Source organism: Oncorhynchus clarkii, chromosome 13 (assembly GCF_045791955.1).
Source record: "Oncorhynchus clarkii lewisi isolate Uvic-CL-2024 chromosome 13, UVic_Ocla_1.0, whole genome shotgun sequence".
Lineage (NCBI taxonomy): Eukaryota > Metazoa > Chordata > Actinopteri > Salmoniformes > Salmonidae > Oncorhynchus > Oncorhynchus clarkii.
The window spans coordinates 29,056,320-29,070,923 of record NC_092159.1 but is presented as its reverse complement, the minus strand read 5'-3'; positions in this window follow the sequence as shown (position 1 = coordinate 29,070,923).

Sequence of the window (14,604 nt, the reverse complement as noted above, 5' to 3'; positions counted from 1 at the left end):
GGACAAATCTCAAAGTATTACTGCTACCCTGGGGAGATTGATATACCCCTTGAACATCGGCTCCAACCCTCGTCGGATGTGGCAGGGCTTGCAAAGTATTACAGACTACAAAGGGAAGCCCAGCCAATAGCTGCCCAGTGACACGAGCCTACCAGACGAGCTACATGACTTCTATGCTCGCTTCGAGGAAAGTAACACTGAAACATGCATTACAGCATCAGCTGTTCTGGACAACTTTGTGATCACGCTCTCCGCAGCCGATGTGAGTAAGACCCTTAAACTGGTTAACATTCACAAGGCCACAGGGCCAAATGGATTACCAGGACGTGTACTCCAAGCATGCGCTGACCAACTGGCAAGGGTCTTCACTGACATTTTCATACCCTGTCGAAGTCTGTAATACCAAGATGTTTCAAGCAGACCACCATAGTGTTCTTGGGCACAGGGACTAAGGTAACCTGCCTAAATTACTACCGACCCGTAGCACTCACGCCTGTAGCCATGAAGTGCTTTGAAAGGCTGGTCATGGCTCACATCAACACCATTATCCCAGAAACCCTAGACCCACTCCAATTTGCATACCGCCCCAACAGATCCACAGATTATGCAATCTATTGCACTCCACACTGCCCTTTCCCACCTGGACAAAAGGAACACCCATGTGAGAATGATATTCATCAACTACAGCTCAGCGTTCAACACCATAGTACCCTCAAAGCTCATCACTAAGCTTAGCTGGGACTAAACACTGAGCATGCCCCCATTCTCATCGAAAGGGTTGTAGTTGAGCCGTTGAAAGCTTCAAGTTCCTTGGTCTCCACATCCTTGGTGTCCACATTATAGGCTTAGTTAACTGGTGAACTGTTGAAATCATGGAAACATAATGACGACTCTAATTCTAGATTTGGAATATAATGTGCAGCACCTTGAATATATTGTGGTTTGACTACCAATTAATAAACCAGGGATGAATTACTGAGAGTAGGAGCGTGGCGGAGACATCCAAGAGAGGAAAATCAGGAAGGGAAATGACAGCAAGTAGTGCAGACGAAAGGGATAACAAGTTGGTGAAGGAACAGATGTGCTGGAATGAGAAGAATATAGATGGAATGAGAACAATATAGATGGAATGAGAACAATATAGATGGAACGAGAACAATATAGATGGAACAACAACAATGTAGACGCTACTTTGAGAACAAACTCTCACATCTTTCACAGCACAGAGCGAGGGAGTCCAGGGGATGACTGGAGGAGCAATTGAGGAAGCATTGTGGGATTCTCTTGGCGTGAGTACAGTTGTTGAGACTGAGTGGATGATGGTGAAGAACAGTGACTCTGTGCAGTTGTTGAGACTGAGTGGACGATGGTGAAGAACAGTGGAGTGAAAAGGGCTAAAGTTGGTAATGAACAGCAGTTTAGGGTTGGAGTGGGAATCATCAGCAAGGATGTTTTTGTGGGTGACCTGTTAACGGTCTCAAAGATGGTGAAGGATGAATTGGGTAACGTGGAATCGGTTCGAGTGACCAGGAGCGGTATATGATACTGATTGTGTGTCAACAGCGCAAAAGGAGAAAGCTGTATGTGGTTTAGGTTAAACATTTCAGGTAGACGCACGTTGATTAAAATGAATGATAGACGGAAGGTTTTACTGGTTTGGTAAAGTGGTTCTCCCATCTTATGTAAAACCTGGGTAAGTGAGATATACAGAAGCCGCTGCAGTTTGTACATATGGCAAGTGTTTGTCGAAGGAATAAATATGTCGTAGTCAGATGAAGCATGTTGTAATGGGAATCACGTTCCCGGAGTGCCCAGTACGGATGAAGGATGTCACAGTAGCTAGGATGATCAGGCCCATTCAGCAGGTGTCCTATGTGGAGGCAGTGAAAATAGCTGAAGGAGTAGAGAGGAGAAGGTAGTTCATGTCCCACAGTCTGCAGTGAAGCCATGCAGGAGAAGGATCCCAACACACTAGTAGTGAACAAGGTGGACTTGGTTGAATTTATAGAGCAAGTGATAAATTGCATTCATAAATTATTAGTAACCTTCGTCCAAAACTAGCAGTTTCCGCATTAGCTTGGAGGAGTTTCTACAACAAAATTGCGTTTGCATTGCCCTCACTAGCGCAGTGATAAATTGCATTAATAATAAGCTAATAAAACATCTAAGAAGCTAGACATCATTGTGAAGGCGGCAAATAGATGTCTGGATCTCCAGGACTTCAGACAAAATGTTACAGGAAGTACTGAATGAAGACGGTCCACCCCTCCCAGGTTCCTGAACCTGTGTCGGGATCTAAATAGTACCCTTTTTGTTTGAAATTCATGGTAGTGGAGTGAATTTGGTTCGTGTTTAGTTTACGTAATTAGTATGATTTGTTCATCTCATTTTTTTTTGCGTTTGGGATATTTTTTACAACCCCGTACAGTAGGTGGCAGCAATACACCTGATGAGTGTAGTCTGACAAACCTCAGAGAAGAAGACAGGGTAGGAACCAAAGTGTTGGTCAGTGTTTCCAGTTGACCCTAATTAGATGTTACATTACATGTTGTTTTCTTACTCATGTAGCCGACTAGCTAGCCAACATATTCATACCTTGCTTACTCCTCTCTGATACGATACCGCTGCACAAACATTTTTATCTAGGCCTACACCAGCACTGGTACCAGGCAGCATTAGCTAGCTACGTTTGCGCTGACTCTTAATACATTTAGCAAGCTAGCTAGCCTGCTAACTAGCGATTAACATTAGCAAAAGCAGCTAACATTATTTGAGCAACATCTTGCTAAGAAAAGACAATCTTTCAGCCTTTAATGAAATGGCATGAAAAGAATTGCCAGAATATTATACAATGACTTAACAGCTGTAACAATTTGACCCTCACAGGAAATCTATACTGGCAGTTATAGAAAGACCCATTTACTATGTAACCATTGATTCTTGAAGAATATAACTTATAAATGCCTCAAATGTTTCAACTGTATTACCCCATCAGAAACCAAAACATAAACTCGTATAACGCCACTGTTAACTAATACTATATGGCTGAGGAGTGGGGTCAATCCAAGAGTTCTGACCTCACAATGACAGTAAAGCACCCAAGCTAACTGGCTAACGTTGTATAGCTTGCTAGACACACATGAGAGAGAACCTCACTCTTACCATTTTACTTTCCCTAACAGCGCTGAATAGGCTGTTTTCATGTTATCCAGAGCGTTGGTGACTAACTGTGCTGCTGGCAACAATTTAATTTGAGCATTTTTGAAGAAATATTTACTGACACCGGCCATATTCAACAGGTGTTGAGCGTTATTAAATTCATCAGTTATTCTGCGCTCTGGTACTCAAATGAGGGTGCTCTGCAATCGGAGTAGAAAGCCAGAGCGAATTTACGAACGCACCCGAATTGACAATGTCCATTGAGAACGCACACGACCCCTTGGCTAAGAATGATGTAAATAATCAAGTCAAACATTGAGTAGTTAGTTAGAATATAGTTACTATACTGGCAAGTTTGATGTATAAGTAGCCAACTAACGTTAGGTAGCTAGCTCACATACGGGTACATACTGCTGTAAAGATATATTATGGGTTTTGTAAGGACAGCATAGCTAACATAACATGTAGCGTAACTTATTTGAAAAGTCATTACTTTATTACATTGCTCAACATTTGTCATAATTATTTAAAGCAGTTCATTTGTATCCGCTTTCTCGTTGGACTTCGGCTGCATATTCCCCCCCCCCCATTTTCTTCAAATCTGAAAACGTTGAAGCCAAAATCATTTCCTGAAGAATTGCATTATTGGCCCTAAAGTACTGCATGTATACATCGTTTTTTGGCAAATTTAGTACGACATCCGGGAACTTTTGGAATACTAACTATATCCATACTATGACCAATAAGCAGACTATATACTCAATTAACATCACAAATATTGTGGTTAGTATGAGTATTCGAACACAGCTCAGCACTCTGGGCAGCCATTTTGTTGCTGTTTAAAAACCAGGTTAAGCCTTTAAAAAAGCCAAACAACAATCAATCAACCAATCTGCAGTTCAACCAATAACAAAGCTGTAATCCCATCACGTTTTTGGTAATAAGATGATGGATGGGGCTGGAGAAATGTAACTAGTCTCAAATTCATAGACAGAACTATGGATGCAATGACTGACCATCCATGATATCAGCATTATAGTTTTAACCATGTTGATGCGATGCAGTGTTGGTTTACATTGATTCTAAACATTGGAGTAAAAAAAAAAAGCTTCTTTGTGGTTCTGATGAGGAACAACAGTTGAACTAAGCTCATGAGGCATGTGTTATATTCTTCAAGAATTAATGTCTATAAATATATAATTTAAAGGTCAAAATATGGATGTAGCAATTGCACATTTCCCCTTTAACACCACACAGCAGTTCAACAATCGCAGTTTTTTTGCTTCTGTTTTTAAGACAGTACTTACTAGTGTTAATCAGGGCCCGTTCATCGTTAGAATCATCGGACGCATTAAGATGCGTTTGGGAAACCGGGTCCAGATATCCAGTTTCCTCCTCCCCTTCATTTTTCGATGTAACAGTCACCTCCCCCTCCTCTTCTTTCACTGAAACGTCGTCGTCCTCCTCTTTCACTCTGAATGACTTCTTTAACTGAAACGTCTCTCTTCTTTCACGGTAACAGCCTCACCTTCTACTTGTTTTTATTTAGTAACATCCTCCTCTTTCACTCTGAACGCGTCTTCCTCTTCTTTCTCTGTAACGTCTTTCTCTTCTTTCACTGTAACGTCTTTCTCTTCTTTCACTGTAACGTCTTTCTCTTCTTTCACTGTAACGTCTTTCTATTCTTTCACTGTAACGTCTTTCTCTTCTTTCACTGTAACAGCCTCACCCTCTACTTGTTTTTGTATTGTAACATCCTCCTCTTTCACGAGAGATTCTTTCTCCATCCAACAGACCATCTCTTCTTCAGCAGGAACGGGGTTAAGTTTGAGACTGGAGCTATGAGGCATGTATTGAAATCGCTAAGCGATATAATTCAAAGCAGTGTCACTTTATCAGCAGCACGTGATGAATGACGTCTAAGAATAATTTCGTCGAACACCTGATTGGTTTGGTATTGGGCTCGTTCGACATTGCAGCCGACAGTGCAGGTGGCTGCTGACTGCTGACTGACTAATTTACAAATCACCTTGCATCATAAATAACTACTCATTATTATTTCTAAATCAGTCAGCCAGTCACCGTTTACCCACAACGCAGCATGGATTTGATGCTCTCGATCACCTGATTGGTTTTGTGATCATTTGGGCTCGTTCGACATTGCAGCCGACAGTGCAGGTGGCTGCTGACTGTTCTAAATAAAGCTCAAAGCCTTGAGTAATGAATCTATTTTTGACACGAAAGAGCCAATGCTTCAGGAAGCTTTGTTTCCCCATCACTACTTTTCAGCATGTTTTCTGTGAATTAGACTATGGGAGTTTTGTAACTTTTTCCACCTTGGCTTTACTGCTAGTTGGGTTCTAACTTGTCTCCTGTAGTTGGTCTCGCTGACCATAACCGTGCTGGTTGGCTACACTGGTTAGGCTAATAGCTAGTTGGCTAAATAGCTAATGTTAGCTGGCTGGCTAAGATAACTGCATATAGCTCATGTTAGCTGGCTGGCTAAGATAACTGCACATAGCTCATGTTAGCTGGCTGGCTAAGATAACTGCACATAGCTCATGTTAGCTGGCTGGCTAAGATAACTGCACATAGCTCATGTTAGCTGGCTGGCTAAGATAACTGCATATAGCTCATGTTAGCTGGTGTAACAGTACAAGTTTATACCGTCCCCTCGCCCATACCCGGGCGCGAACCAGGGACCCTCTGCACACATCAACAACAGTCACCCACGAAGCATCGTTACCCATCGCTCCACAAAAGCTGCGGCCCTTGCAGAGCAAGGGGAACTACTACTTCAAGGTCTCAGAGCAAGTGACATCACTGATTGAAACGCTATTTAGCGCCCACGCTAACTAAGCTAGCCGTTTCACATCCGTTACACTCACCCCCCTTTTGACCTTCCTCCTTTTTCCGCAGCAACCAGTAATCCGGGTCACGGCACCAATGTAACAGTACAAGTTTATACCGTCCCCTCGCCCATACCCGGGCCCCTCTGCACACATCAACAACAGTCACCCACGAAGCATCGTTACCCATCGCTCCACAAAAGCCGCGGCCCTTGCAGAGCAAGGGGAACTACTACTTCAAGGTCTCAGAGCAAGTGACATCACTGATTGAAACGCTATTTAGCGCCCACGCTATAGCTCATGTTAGCTGGCTGGCTAAGATAACTGCATATAGCTAATGTTAGCTAGCTGGCCAAGTTAACTGCATATAGCTAATGTTAGCTGGCTGGCCAAGATAACTGCATATAGCTAACATTCTTTGATATTTGGTTAGATGGCGTTATGTATTTGCAAAACTATGGTTTACTTTAATTACTCAAGTCATGAGCGCAAATTATTGGTTTAATTTAAAGTTATACATTTTAAGTTATTTCTGTTGTAGTTTACATTATAGGGAATAGGCTGGTCCTGCATATTACTTCACACCTGACTTTGGCATTCTTCTGAATTCTGATTGGTTTAATGTAATAATTCCAAAAATAGAACTGTGAGGTGTTACTTTGCAATGGGAATGTTTTAATAATTTATTTGATAAATAATACAAAACATACACATACAAACAACAACATCATACAAACATCAACTACATCACACCTGCCCAGACCCACTAGAACACACCTCCATCTCCATTAACTACGTCACACCTGCCCAGATCCACTAGAATACACCTCCAACTCCATTAACTACATTACACCTGTCCAGACCCATTAGAACACACCTCCATCTCCATTAACTACATCACACCTGCCCAGACCCACTAGAACACATCTCCAGCGCCCGCATCAGCACCATTTTATTTCTCTCCATCGCCCACTCACTTTAAACTTTTAGATAATATAGCATTTTACCTTTATATTGCGTTAACAACAGATCATTGGTTGAGATAAAAAGTAATTTTACAATGTATAACTGTACTTCTGACAGCCAACTTTCTAACACCTCCCATAACTTTATAACGTCATAATAGTCCCAGAAGCATTTTTGAGACATTGTTAGTTTTACACTTAAGACATGACTCTGCCGTTGTGCTGTAGAATTTGTGAATTTTGTATCTTGTATAATAAGGGACTATCATTTGTCCCAACATCACAGGCCACAGACGTTGATGCAGTTAAAGACTTCCAAAAGTGTTTCCTCAGTTTGAGATCGACTGAGTTTTTTTTTTACACCTGCCAATGTAAATCCATTGAACGAGACAAGTTACCAGACAGGACATATTGCTAATGTTCTTCCCATTGATAACCTGAATGACAATTATCTTGTGGGCGGTGGTGGTGATGACGTCCTATTCGATGACGTCGTCCAAAGAAAGAAGATGCTCTGGATTGATCACTGGAGTCAGATGTGAAGGAGGAGGTTGATCATCAGAAGTCAGATGTGAAGGAGGAGGTTGATCATCAGGAGTCAGATGTGAAGGAGGAGATTGATCATCAGGAGTCAGATGTGAAGGAGGAGGTTGATCATCAGGAGTCAGATGAGAAGGAGGAGGTTGATCATCAGGAGTCAGATGTGAAGGAGGAGGTTGATCATCAGTGAACCTCTAGGATTGTGGCTTGGCTGGCGTTTCCACTTCCAGCTGGGTCATATATTTTGATACATTGAATGTTGATATTGTGAACCTATGTTATATATTTGTACCTCTTGTTTCATGAAGTGATGTCACAAAGTACTGCCCCTATATATTCAGTGCATTCGGAAGTTTTCAGACCCCTTCACTTTTTCTACATTTTGTTATTTTACAGCCTTATTCTAAAATGGATTAAATAATTCCCCCCCCCCCCCCTCCCCGCCCCATCAATCTACACACAATACCCAATAATGACATCACAATACCCCATAATGACAAAGCAAAACATTTCTAAGTGACCCCAAACTTTTGAACGGTAGTGTATGATGTATTGTATTGTATTGATGATGTATTGTTGTGGCAGGGTAGCCAAGTGGTTAGAGCATTGGGCTAGTAACCAAAGGTTGCAAGTTCAAATCCCCGAGCTGACAAGGTACAAATCTGTTGTTCTGCCTCTGAACAGTCAGTTCAGTTCACTGTTCCTAGGCTGTCATTGAAAATAAGATTTTGTTCTTAACTGACTTGCCTGGTGAAATAAATAAGAAATATATGTTAAAAAAAATTTCAACAATAAAAGGGAAATTCTATTATTTTATACTAATACAATTGAAAAAGATAATGACATTAAAATGTTTTATGAGATTGGAGAAAACATTGGGTGGGAACTTAGACCATTCCTCCACACAGAATATCTCCAGGTCTTTGTTTATTTAGTCTGCACTTATGGACAGCCCTGTTCAATTCAAACCACAGGTTTTCAAGGGAGTTCAAGTCTGAAGACTGAGATGGCCATTGAAAATGTTGATTTTGTGCCCAATTAACCATCTCTTTGTGGATGTTGATGTGTCCTGCTGGAAAATCCACTTATTGCCAAGTTTCAGCCTCCTAGCAGAGAGGTAACCAGGTTTTGGGCTAAAATATCCTGATAATGGGTAAAGTTTATTTATTTATTTCATACAGTAATTTTTGCTCATCTTTATCAAGGGTATCAATAACTAGGGGCTTATTTTGAAATATTTTTATTTGACTGACTGAATCAAAAATATAGATGTGGAGTTGATGTAGTTTGTTTTAAAATCTGATTAAAAATCGGAACTAATCAAACAACACGTGTTGCTCTACGTACGTATTGATATAATATTCTTATTTAATGGAGAGGAAAAAAAACGTTTATCTAAACTGCTTTATAATATAATTCAATGAAGAAAAAAAAAAAGTTTTCCCTCCTCAACTGCGTTTCCTCCCTCCAGACAGCAGATGGCGATATGTGTCTTTCAGGCGATGTTTCTACTGTGACGTATAATCTAGTGGACGGAACGCTTCTTCATCAACTGCAGACACCTCGGTAGCTCGCTAGACAACAAAGTCGGAACATTCAAGCTCTTTAGACAATTTACTGGTTTATTTGCCACTATGATTTAAACATACTTATGTGTAAACAACTAACTACCTCATGTAATTTAATATTTACGTTGTAAGTCAACTTGGCTGGCTGGTTAAGTTAGCACTAGTCTAGTCGCTAATGCTAACTAGCTGTTATCCCCGACCATGAGTTCACTAAGCTACTCTCCTCCTGCTAAAGAGGTCTGCTGGACGGAGAAGGAAGCTCTCGTGAAAGAGGAGGAGGAGGAGGAAGAAGAGGCTGTTACAATACAAAAACAAGTAGAGGGTGGGGCTGTTACTGTGAAAGAGGAGGAGGAAAACGTTTCAGTGAAAGACGAGGAGGACGCGTTCGGAGTGAAAGAGGAGGAGGATGTTACAGTAAAAGAAGAAGAGAAAGAGGAGGATGCAGGTTTTGGAGAGAAGGAGGTTACTGTGACAGTGAAAGAAGATGAAGACGTTTTTTAAATTAAGGACGAAGAGGGGGAGATTACTGTCACATTAGAGGAGGACGAAGAAGAGAAGACTGGAGAACTGATTAACACCAGTAAATACAGTGAGTACTATCTTATAAAACAGGGGCACAAACTCTGCAGTTGTTGAACTGTGTGATTTTTAAAAGGGTAATCTACTCTTGAATATGTTTTTGTATTGTATGAATTGTTCATGACGTCCCCCAGTGATTTTTAACTTTTCCTATTGAAAAGTGATATATAAATACAGTAAATTATAAACACACTAAAGGGAAACAAATAAATGTTTTTAGCAAAATAGTTTTTTTTTAGACAACTGGAAACTAGAAGGAGTGAGTGTCATAGTAAGGTATTCAAGGAGTTGGCTTGATGGGAAGTCGTGATGTCATCCAATAGGCTACTGATCTTCATGTGAAATTCATGATTCTTTTTAAAATCCTTCCTTTTATGTCAAGTTGGTTTTTGATCTAGAAAGCCATTTTCAAGTCTTACCAGAGACTTTCAATACGATTTAAGTCCAAACTGTAACTAGGCCACCCAGGAACATTCAATGTCATCTTGGTAAGCTCCTCCAGTGTAGATTTGGCCTTGTGGTTTAGGTGATTGTCATGTTAGTACATTTTTTGTGATTCAGATCTCTGAAATGCACTCTACCTACGTAACATTTAGTTTCCTTATATTACGCAGGGAAAACAGTATTCATGGGCACATAAATTATAAATCATTTGAGTTTGCAAAATCCAGTGGTTCTAACCAAGAGTCACCTTAACTTTATTGACAACACCCAAATCAATACTCTCATTAACGCGGTTCTTCAATAATTACACATCATTCTTAATTCTGTAGCTGTTAAGTTACATGTTCAACTATCATCAGCTGATCAGCTATGTTGTTGTTAGGTGAAGTTATGGGTCCTAAAGTAGGTCTATGTTGTTGTTAGGTGAAGTTATGGGTCCTACAGTAGGTCTATGTTAGAGGTCGACCGATTAATTGGAATGGCCGATTAATTAGGGCCGATTTCAAGTTTTCATAACAATCGGAAATCTGTATAAAAAAAAATACACCTTTGTTTAATCTTTATTTAACTAGGCTAGTCAGTTAAGAACACATTCTTGTTTTCAATGACGGCATAGGAACGGTGGGTTAACTGCCTCGTTCAGGGGCAGAACGACAGATTTTCACCTTGTCAGCTCGGGGGACCCAATCTTGCAACCTTACAGTTAACTCGTCCAACGCTATAACGACCTGCCTCTCTCTCGTTGCACTCCACAAGGAGACTGTCTGTTACGCGAATGCAGTAAGCCAAGGTAAGTTGCTACCTAGTTAAACTTATATTATAAAAAACAATCAATCCCTGGGGTGGCAGGGTAGCCTAGTGGTTAGAGCATTGGACAAGTAACGGAAGGTTGCAAGTTCAAATCCCCGAGCTGACAAGGTACAAATATGTCGTTCTGCTCATGAAACTTTAATAACTTTCTTCTAGCGCACATCACTAGAACACTCATCGATGTTACTACTAATGTGAAAACAAGACAAAATGTGACTATTGTTGCTAACTTGACTGTCTTAAGACAATTGTCAAATCATTTTCATTAAAGACTTCAGTCTGCAGTGGATTTCTGTTGTTGTGGGCCTTTAACCATCTGTTTGACTTTGTTGTTCGCACAGGAGAGAGACTGGACTATCGTGGATCCTCTGGGGAGCCTCAACAACATCATGATGCTGACAAGGCAGAGAATAGTCTCTCCACATCAAAACACCTCAAGAAACACAAGAGGAGACCCACAGGGAAGAAATCTCACCGCTGCTCTGGCTGTGGGAAGAGATTCACCTCCTCAACAGGCATTAAAATTCATCAGAGAATCCACACAGGAGAGAAATCTTATAGCTGTGATCTATGTGGGAAGAGTTTTACTACATCTAGCCATCTGACTGTACACCAGAGAACACACACAGGAGAGAAACCTTATAGATGTTGTCAATGCGAGAAGAGTTTTACTACATCTAGCCATCTGACTGTACACCAGAGAACACACACAGGAGAGAAATCTTATAGCTGTGCTCAATGCGGGAAGAGTTTTACTACATCTAGTCATCTGGCTGTACACCAGAGAACACACACAGGAGAGAAACCTTTTAACTGTAATCAGTGTGGGAAGAGATACTCTGATAAAAGAAATCTGATTACACATCAGAAAATACATTGTCAGAACAGAAATGACAAGATGATGCTATAATTTATTGCATCAGAATTGGGGGTTCTTAGAACTCTCATCTGTGTGTGTTTTAACATATTTAACAGGAGATTTAACACAAGACTTGTTGCACTTATCGCGTTGGCGACCCATTGGAATCCAAATGTAGCTGTTTTCTACAAATTGTCCTCTAACCATTGATGTACACATTATTCCCAGATTCCGTGTGGTTTTTGAGCTGTTAGTTTTGACAGGACGTGCAACCTCATCTCCCTCCTCTCAGCACAATTGATTTCAATTGCGTTCCTTTGTTTAGCGACCCCTACATTTAAATGCATCACTCCAAAATGTAGCTGACTGTCTTCTGCAGGTTGTCTAACCAGTGAGGTAAAATATATCTCCCATTTCCATGTGTTTTTTTTGTTGTTGTGTTCGTTTCAACAGCATGTAGAACTGATTTCCCCCCTAATCGATATTAGTGATGTATTGCTACTTGTCAAAACAACAGCGTTTTTGGTGCTTGTGCAGTTTATAAGGTCCACAAGTAATATGGTTATTGTGGCAGATGTTTGTGTGAATTGTACATTTTATGTTTAGGTTTTCAATATAATACAAACTGTTTCTGCATATTGGTTATTGATTTGGACACTTTAAAACTGTGTTTTGACATTGGGGCTATCCCACCTAGCAAAATATAATTGAATAGAATAATATGTTTCCTCTTGAAGTCAGACATGTCCTTGGTAAGGACAACTTGGTTGCTGATTGTCTCAAGGCAGTCAAAAATATTTGTGTTTTGACACATTTTTATTTTATTTTAACACGTTTTTCTGTATTGGAGATGAGTTTTGTTTGGACTCGTTCTAAGGGGACGAGAGTTCTAGAAGCTAGTGAGTTTTAGGAAGACGAGAGTTCTAGAAGCTAGTGAGTTTTAGGAAGACGAGAGTTCTAGAAGCTTGTGGGGGAAACATTTTTTTTTTCTTGTTTTTAATTGTTGACAGCCAGTAGACACCATGTTTATATTGTAGAAGGTGAAGCATTGTAGTTGATTATTATGTGAAATGGAAGTTGTTTGCTTTTGGTGGTAAGCAAAAAAAGAAACATCCTCTCACTATCAACTGCATTTATTTTCAGCAAACTTAACATGTGTAAATATTTATATGAACATAAGATTCAACAACTGATACAAACTGAACAAGATCCTCAGACATGTGACTAACAGAAATTGAATAATATGTCCCTGAACAAAGAGGGGGTCACAATCATAAGTAACTGTTAGTATCTGGTGTGGCCACCAGCTGCATTAAGTACTGCATTGGTTTGAAACCTTTGTTTTAAATCCTCCTCAAAGTTGGTGCCTGACGGATGTATAAAAACTGGTTTGTCATGAAACACAATTTTTTATTTATTTCAATTTATTTAATTTATATATTTGTATTTTATTTAACTAGGCAAGTCAGTTAAGAACAAAATCTTATTTACAATGACTGCATATCCCGGACGACGCTGAGCCAATTGTGCGCCACCCTATGGGACTCCCAATCACGGCCAGTTGTGACACCGCTTGGATTTGATCCAGGGTGTCTGTAGTGGCGCCTCAAGCACTGAGATGCAGTGTCCGCTGTGCCACCCGGGAGCCCCAAAATCATGTTCCAGTGCTGTCCCCAACTAAAATACATCTTGGTCAACCAAGAGTCATCTGTTCTATCATTCGCCCCATGTGTTTTTATAAAATCTATATGTACTGATGATGCTTTAAGCACACCGTTTGAATAAATAAATAAGACATAACCTGAATAGAGGGAGACGGTCATCAATATAACCTGACTAGGAGAGTCGGTCATCGACATAACCTGACTAAATAATTTCAGAGTTTGCTAAATCCAATGGTTTTTAACTGAGTGTCATCTTGCAATCCAAGATGGCGTAGCAGCAAGACGTGTTTGTTGTAAATGTTATGGTTTTTCCGTCTTTTGTATAAATTGCAAGATATTTCAATCTCTTTTTCAATTTTTTTATTAAATATACCTTCCAATCTTGTTAGGGTTGCGTAAATTCAAATCTGGTATCAGGATAAATATAACAATGAGTCACCGATTTTATACTATTTTTTATTAGCTAAGTAATAAATGGCAAATGCAACTTTCGTATATACGGGCTCACTGTAATACCACGCAGGGCAGAACAGAGAACTGACAAGATGTATGTAAACAGTATTCTTTATACTGTGATCGACATAGGCCAACAGACGGATTGGAACTATCCCAGTAGAGGCTGGGCGTGGTTTAAACTTGCCCAGCCTATTGCAGGCGCTCAGGCGGGTCCCCGCCTCTTGGCGCTTCTTGGAGTTCTCCCTCCGTCGATGTATAGATCCTTACTGTTCTGGTATCGCAGCCTAGTTAGAACATTTTCTCAGTTCCTGCTATTGTGTTGTTCAGTATTTTTACATCTCAGTTAAACCTCGTGATGACCACCCCTCCCTATCACAACTTTGTAAGATACAGCAAGTCACACCATGTGCTCAATATTGTTACATACAAACACAAGGACAATGCATCTGCTGGGCTGTTATCTACAGTTTTGAAACATGCAGGTTACTCAGTTCTTGTCACACACAAACAGGCAAGTAGCAAGCAGTTGTTTAATCTCATAATGATGCTCCAGTGCACAAATGCAGACACCTCACACAACCAACATCAGATAATATTTAATCATATATATCTAATGGCTATAATGTAAAATACAGGATCCAACAATCTCTAGTGGCTTCTTACGTTAAGCTGGAAAAACAGTTTTCGTGGGAACAGAAATACTAAATAATT